The sequence below is a fragment of the Triticum aestivum genome, chromosome 7B (assembly GCF_018294505.1).
Source record: "Triticum aestivum cultivar Chinese Spring chromosome 7B, IWGSC CS RefSeq v2.1, whole genome shotgun sequence".
Classification (NCBI taxonomy): Eukaryota; Viridiplantae; Streptophyta; class Magnoliopsida; order Poales; family Poaceae; genus Triticum; species Triticum aestivum.
Genome location: NC_057813.1, coordinates 447,789,014 through 447,797,658, shown reverse-complemented (window position 1 = coordinate 447,797,658; position 8,645 = coordinate 447,789,014).

The window sequence follows — 8,645 nt, the reverse complement described above, 5'->3', positions numbered from 1 at the left end:
AGAAGGAGAAGAAGAAGGAGCAGAAGAAGAAGGAGAAGAAGGAGGAGAAGAAGGAGGAGAAGAAGGAGAAGAAGAAGGAGAAGAAGAAGGAGAAGAAGAAGGAGAAGAAGACGAAGAAGAAGAAGAAGAAGAAGAAGAAGAAGAAGAAGAAGAAGAAGAAGAAGAAGAAGAAGAAGAAGAAGAAGAAGAAGAAGAAGAAGAAGAAGAAGAAGAAGGTCGCAGGTTGAGGGGTCGAGGGTCGCCGAGGGGTCGAGGGGTTGTGGAGCGAGGGATTGATGATCACCGAGGATCAAAAGGCAAGTGTTGAAACTTGGAACACCCAAACTGACTCATGACAAAAAATCAAAGCATAGAAAGAGAAACCAAAGACGAAACAATACGTAGTGAGAGGTTGTGCAACTAGGATGATATTCTGTAATAGCTTTTTAACGAATTTGAGAGGATGATGGTGAAGAACTCGAAAGCCATTGGTCTCCTTCGACTTCTTCGCCATCATCCTCTCCAATATCTACTACCTAAAAGAACCATAAGGTTCCGTTTCCCCTCTTACGTGGTCCCACCTTTCGTCGATCCCCTCCCGACGTGAGCGCTGGTTTCCCGAATTTTCTCGCTAAAAATAATCTGAAACAACGAGCGCATGTCAGCCCACTTTACTCTCCCGTCCTGGCCCAATCTTTTCCCCACCCCTTGTGACGTGAGAATGCATTAGCGGCTAGCGCTACCCTCGCTCATGGCCACCACCTAGACATCACCCACCTCCTTCCCTACCGCTGGGCGATCCAAGTAGGAGGACCATCCAACGATCCAGCCACGGACACCGAAATCTCGCTGGGTGACTCTGATAGGCCTTGTCCCAGCTGCCGCCAGAAGAGCTATTCTACATATGCCGAGATGGAGATGCCCACCTTCTCCCCCTCCTACCCCTACCCTCGCGTGATCCGACACCAACGAGGACGATCTCCTACGATCCAGCCGTAGTTGCCGAGGAGTCTCGTCGAGATGAATCCTCCCGGCCTCATCCCAGCTGCCATCGGCAGAGGTTATTTTCCATAGGCCAAGGTGAGATTCTTTGTCCGATGGTGCGAATTTCGGCTGGTTCCATGAGCACTTCATTCCCCACCATGCAAACTTTCTTGATTCGGAAAGACAGGGGCTATCTATTTATAGCTAATTCAATCTGTCATAGATCATGCTAATTCTTGTTATATTGGAAATAACATGAACATGCTGCTCCTTTTTCTACAATACTTCTTAGTGGAGAGCTCGGGTTTCCGCGGCTGTGTGGAAGTAGAGCTCGGCTGTCGGCAGCAGCACGACCGGCTGATTTGTGACTGGTCAAAGGGTGAGCTTCACATACCTATGCACGTTACGTGTAGGTAACATACTATCTGGGCCGTGAAAGAGCAAGTTCACACATGATAAACTATGTTCATGATTTCTGTGTTTATTTTCTACCATAAGTTCTCAGCGCACTGTTTTGCATCTATAGTACACAGACAAAAGAACAAGAGTAAGCATTTACAGTATACAGACAAAGAAACAAGAGCATTTATAGTACCCAGGGATTTAGGGTTCACTCGGATCCGAGGCCATTGAAGGGCTTTGGCTCTGTTCCTTCCTCGCGAGAATTGTTCTTGCCATGAACTATGGCTTTGTAAGGCTTTGTAAGGTCTTGTGAGAATAATTAATAAAGTGGCCATATGGAGCGCCCAGATGCAAAGGCCGGGGGTCATCCTCCTTTTCTAAAAAATGAACTATGGTTGTCTGTTATCTTGGTCGAGAAGCTGAACATGTTGTACCTTGTCATTTGTAGTATTGGTCATCTTTTGCACTTGCTCCATGAAATTTATCTTGTACAGTACCCATAGCCCAATCCTAATCCATTTGTTTGTAGTGATTGCGAGGGGAGAGATGTGCCGCACTTATGTCAGTAATCATGGTATGACTGTATCTGTTAATTATAAGCATATTTTATCAGTACTATTATTATTTAGCAAGTTCTTGCTCTTTCCATATGTTTGTTGAACATTCCAATGGCCGCCTTGAGTATGCAAAAATGCTTTTGAATGTCTCTTAGTCACAAATCAAGTCACACACGATATCTCGTTTTTTGGTTTGTTTTGGTAATTGAAAATAACTTATTCTCAATGTTCTTTTGTTGTTCTCAAATTTTCAGCAAAGAGGGAAAAGTGGTGCTATTGACTGAAGTCAGAATATTGCTAAACTAATTCTTTGTGTAAACTATGCAGACAAAAACATGAAGTTGATGAGCTGTGTACGTGAAGATGAAAGGAAGCCAAGGGAATATACTGTGTCAACGGTGACCTTGGAAAGTGCATGCTGCTCCTACATAGAGTTTCCTGAAAAGTTGCTATTCAATTTTTCTTTTGTTAGAGAAAATATCATAGTGGGCATAATTGCAGAAGCAGCATTGCAATGTTTTGTACAGTTTGACCATGACTATTCTTGTCATGCAATTATGCGGTGAACTCAATTATATATCTACTTCACCTTGAATTGGATAATTACCTTGGTTTCATCTTTTGAATCAGATATGCGCAAGGAATTCAATAATTACCATGGTTGCATTTTGGTGATGATACATTTTTTCTGCATAGCAATGCATGTGCATTTAACTATATACAATCTATATATGTCTATTTCAACTAATACATATATTGCACATGTTTTATATTGTAACAATTGGGGGGTAAAGAGCTCTTGGTTGATTTATCTTTCGGAGTATGACCTAAATATATCACCCATGGCATACATGACCATTGTTCTCCCGTTGCAACGCATGGGCAATTACCTAGTTCATTAAAAAATCTGGTACAAAAAATCATCCTAGTTGCACAACCTCTCACTATGTACTTGATGTCTACTACACAACCTTCTTCTTGTAGACTTGTTTTGGGACTTCAAGCGCAGAGTTTTGCTGGACAGTAGCAAATTTCCCTCAAGTGGATGACCTAAGGTTTATCAATCCGTGGGAGGCATATGATGAAGATGGTCTCTCTCAAACAACCCTGCAACCAAATAACAAAGAGTCTCTTGTGTCCCCAACACACCCATTACAATGGTAATTTGTATGGGTGCACTAGTTCGGCGAAGAGATGGTGATACAAGCGTAATATGGATGGTAGATATGGGTTTTCGTAATTTGAAAATATAAAAACAGCAAGGTAGCAAGTGGTAAATGTGAGCAAAAGCGGTATTGCAATGCTTGGAAACAAGGCCTAGGGTTCATACTTTCACTAGCGCAAGTTCTCTCAATAATGATAACATAATTGGATCATATAACAATCCCTCAACATGCATGAAGAATCACTCCAAAGTTTCTATCGCGGAGAACATAAGATGAAATTGCTTGTAGGGTACGAAACCACATCAAAGTTATTCTTTCCGATCAATCCATTGGGCTATTCCTATAAGTGTTACAAACAACCCTAAAGTTCGTAGTAAAATAACACCATATGACACACATCAATCAACCCTAATGTCACCTAGATACTCCAATGTCACCACAAGTATCTGTGGGTCAATTATACGATATTCATCACACAATCTCAGATTCATAATATTCAGTCTAACACAAAGAACTTAAAGAGCATCCCGAGATTTCTATCGGAGAAAGGAATATGAAAATGTGCATCAACCCTTATGCATAGATTACCTCAATGTCACCACGGGAATCCACAAGTTGATAACCAAAACATACATCAAGTGGATCAATAGAACATCCCATTGTCACCACGAATATCCCATCGCAAGACATACATCAAATGCTCACATCCAAAGATTCAATCTGGTATAACAAAACCTCAAAGGAAAATACTCAATTCATCACCAGGTAGAGAGGGAGAAACATCATATGATCCAAGTATAATAGCAAAGCTCGCGGTACATCAAGATCATGCTGAATGAAGAACACGAGAGAGAGAGAGAGAGAGAGAGAGAGAGAGAGATCAAACACATAGCTATTGGTACATACCCTCAGCCCTGAGGGTGAATTACTCCCTCCACGTCATGGAGAGCGCCGAGATGATGAAGATGGCCACCAGTGATGGATTCCCCCTCCGGCAGGGTGCCGGAACAGGGGCCCGAGAGGTTTTTCGTGGCAACAGAGGCTTGCGGCGATGGAACTCCTGATCTTGGTTTATTTTTGGAGGTTTTGGGATTTTTAGGAGGTGTTGGCGTTGGGGACAAGTCAAGGGGGCCCACGAGGCGATGACAAGGCAGGGGCGCGCCCTAGGGGGCGCCCTCCACCCTTGTGGTGGCCTCGAGACTCTTCTCCGATATCCTTTCATTCCAATATTTTTTATATTTTCCAAAAATATTCTCCATAAATTTTCAGCTCATTCCGAGAACTTTTATTTTTGCATTCAAAAAACACCACGATAGTTCTACTGAAAACAGCGTCAGTCCGGATTAGTTCTAATCAAATCATATAAAATCATTGTAAACATGGCATGCAGACTTCATAAATTATAGATACGTTGGAGACATGTCAGCATCCCAAAGCTTTATTCCTGCTCGTCCTTGAGTAGCTAAATGATAAAAGAAATAATTTATGAAGTGTGAATGTTATCAAGTGCACAAGTTTGATCAATGATAATTTCAATCACTTTTTCTAGCATCATTATATATATCATAATAGTAGCTCATATCATAAAGCTTCTCATGATCAAGTAATAAGCTATTCACATGTGAAAGCATAGATCATAAACTTTCTTGAAAACTAACAAACTAGGTTCTCAGTCATCAAAGAATTGTAATTCATCTAAATTTCAGGAAGGGTCTATGTAAGAGCTTTGATTCAGCAAATCCCACATACTCAACTATCATATAGTCTTCCATGATTGCTACCACTCAAAGTAGGGATGAAAATGGAGTGGAAACTTTCCGTTTATCTAGAGGAAAAATGGAAACGGAGAGTAAATATGAAAACAGAGACAGAAATTTGCAAAACGAAAGTGGAAATGGAATTTTTATGCGGAAAGGGAAACGAAAATGAATGGTGTTTTCCGGTGGAACACGAAACTTTCCGTTTCCGTGAATATGGAATTTCTGTTTTACTGTAGACCTATGTCTCCTTTGTGGCTCAACCACCAAACAACACGCAATGACACAATTAGTAGAATGAATCTGAGGCACAACTTCTACTACCACAAATGTACTCAGCTTGATTCTATACATAATTGTTCAATACTACTACAATACTACACTAAGTTGCTAACATAATGATATTATTTTGTAGCCATGTTAACAACTCATTATGTTTGTTTGTTTTTGTGTGTATTTATCTATTATTAAAGGGGGTTTTAAGTTCCGGTCAACGCCCGCTTCTATTTCTGTGTCCGCTTTGTATTTGCTCCATGTCCGTTTCCGGTAGTATCTGTTTCCGTATTCATTTCTAGGGTTTCTTTATTCGTTTCCGCTTCTGCAAAAAAATATGAAAACAAATGCAGTAGCACTCATTTCGTCCGTTTCCGCTCTTCATCCCTAATTCAAAGCATATTTTTAGAACAAATAGCATCCATTGAACACAAAGAAAGATAGGGGCTTAATGTTTCGCCTCCCAACTTATTTATCATATAGATAATTGTCAACAATTATAATTCATGATCAAATATATTTGAATGGCCATATATGCTTAGATCTTTCCCCATCACATGATACTTGCCAACTAAAGAGTAGGTTGGAATGAGAAGGAATACTACTGACTCTTGCATAAAAAGTAAAAGATAGGCCCTTCGCAGAGGGAAGCAGGGATTTGCAGAGGTGCCAGAGCTCGAAGATTTTTAAAACAGAGATGAAAATAATTTTGAGAGGTATGCTTTTATTGTCAACATAAAAACCAAGAGTTCTCACTATCTTCCATGCTAGACACATTATAGGTAGTTCCCAAACAGAATGATAAAGTTTTTACTCCCCCATCACCAACAAGCACATTCTACAACTAGTCCGAAACAATGGGTACCGTCCAACTATCAACAATCATGGGGGATTTTTGTTTGCAATTTTATTAGATTTTATTTGAGCATGGAACTGGGCATCCTGGTTACCAGCCATTTTCCCATGAATGATGAGAGGAGTCCACTCATCTTGAGAATAACCCACCTAGCATGGAAGATACTGACAACCCCTAATCACTACATGAGCGATTCGAGCATACAAAACAGATTATTATTTGAAGGTTTAGAGTTTGGCGCACACAAATTTACTTGGGACAGTAGGTAAATACCGCATATAGGTAGATATGATAGACACTCATGGAAGAAACTTGGTTCAAGGATTTTGGATGCACAAGCAGTATTCCCGCTTAGTACACAAATTTTGTCTAACAAAAGATTCTAAATAGCAAGCACCACATGTTGGAGGATCCATAACAATATAACTTCTATACAAATATACCCAAGCATAACTCATTATGTTGTCTTCCTTGTTCAACTTCAACTAATTTGCTCAAGTTTGGAAATAATTAATGGGGATCACAATCATAGAATATGTCCAAGATAGTATATTTATATGTGAAATCTCTCTTCCTTCAATATTCTTTCATGAATGGTTCAAGTGACCAATACTATGTGTGCTAACTTTCAATAAATTTACTACCTCTACTTATTATATGTGAAGTCATTACTCCCCATGGTATAAGCATATGAAACATATATAATTTCATATTTATGATATTCAAATCATTCAACCATTTACTCATAGGATATAAGTGAAGCACACGAGTAAATGACAAACTACTCCAGAAAATATAAGTGAAGATCAATGAGTAGTCGAATGATTATGTAACTATGTGAAGACTCTCTCTCATTTAAAAATTTTAGATCTTATATTTTATTCTTGCATCAAGCAAAGCAAAATAAAATGACATTGCAATGATAGCACATATCATGTGAAGAAGCAAAAACTTAGGCTCAACCAAAGTTGACCGATAGTTGTTGAAGAAGAAAGCTGGGATGCCAACCGGGGCATCCCCAAGCTTAGATGCTTGAGACTTCTTGAAATATTAATCAGGGATGCCTTGGGCATCCCCAAGCTTGAGCTTTTGTGTCTCCTTAATTCCCCTCATATCACAGTTTCCCTAAATCTTAAAAACTTCATCCACACAAAACTCAACAAGAACTTGTGAGATAAGTTAGTATAAATCAGCGCAAAACTTTATCGTTCTCTACTATAGAAAATCACTAAAATTATAATTTGACATTGCATACTAGATGCCTCTGCATATTTAATACTCCCATCCTCGAATAGAATCATTAAACAAGCAAACATATGCAAACAATGCAAACATAACAGCAATCTATCTAAGCAGAACAATATGTAAGAATGCAATAGGAATCATACTTCCCTAACTCCACAAATTCTGAAAAATTACCACACTGTAGAAAAATTGCTATTACTCATTGTGTAAAATTTTCAAGATTTTATCATGTTCTGACTATTCACCAATATTCAAAACATAACAACAAACTTTCTATTTTCAAAACAACAACATATAGACTTGTAAAATAAGCATGGTAAAGGCTATACATGACCTTTTTATTTAAATAAAAGATAGAAAACATGTCTCTAAATAACAGCAAGCAAATATAAATAAAATAAAATGATGCACCAAGCAAAACTCATATCATGTGGTGAATAAAAATATAGCTCCAAGTGAGGTTACCGATGAACAAAGACGTTAGAGGGGATGCCATCCGAGGCATCCCTAAGCTTAGTTGCTTGGATCTTCCTTGAATATTATCTTGGGGTGCATTGTGCATCCCCAAGATTAGGCTCTTGCCACTCCTTATTCCATAGTCCATCGAATCTTTACCCAAAACTTGAAAACTTCACAACACAAAACTCAACAGAAAACTCGTAAGCTCTGTTAGTATAATAAACCAAATCACCACTTAGGTACTATTGTGAACTCATTCTAAATTTATATTGGTGTTGTATCTACTGTATTCCAAATTATCCATGGTTCATACCCTTCGATACTACTCATAGATTCGTCAAAATAAGCAAAGGACACATAGAAGATAGAATCTATCAAAAACAGAACAGTTTGTAGTAATCTGGAAACTTTCCATACTTCCGTAACTCAAACAATTCTGAAAATTAGGACAACTTAGAAATTTTGTATATAAATCTTGTGTAAAAATCCAGATTAAAATCACTTTCTAGTGAATTTTCAAAATTCCTGGACTGGGAGCAAAAGTTTCTGTTTTTGCACAGAATCAAGTCAACTATCATCCATACTATCCCAAAGGCTTTAGTTGGCACTTTATTGAAATAAAAGCTATAAAACATGATTACTACAGTAGCATAATCATGTGAACACACAAAAACAGTAGGTAATGGTGTTGGGTTGTCTCCCAACAAGTGCTTTTCTTTAATGCCTTTCTAGCTAGGCATGATGATTTCAATGATGCTCGCATAAAAGATAAGAATTGAAACATAATGGGAGCATCATGAAGCATATGACTAACACATTTAAGTCTAACCCACTTCCTATGCATAGTGATTTTCTGAGCAAACAATTTATAGGAACAAGAATCAACTAGCATAGGAAGACAAAACAAGCATAACTTAAAAACTTTCAACATATAGAGAGGAAACTTGATATCATTGCAACTCTTACA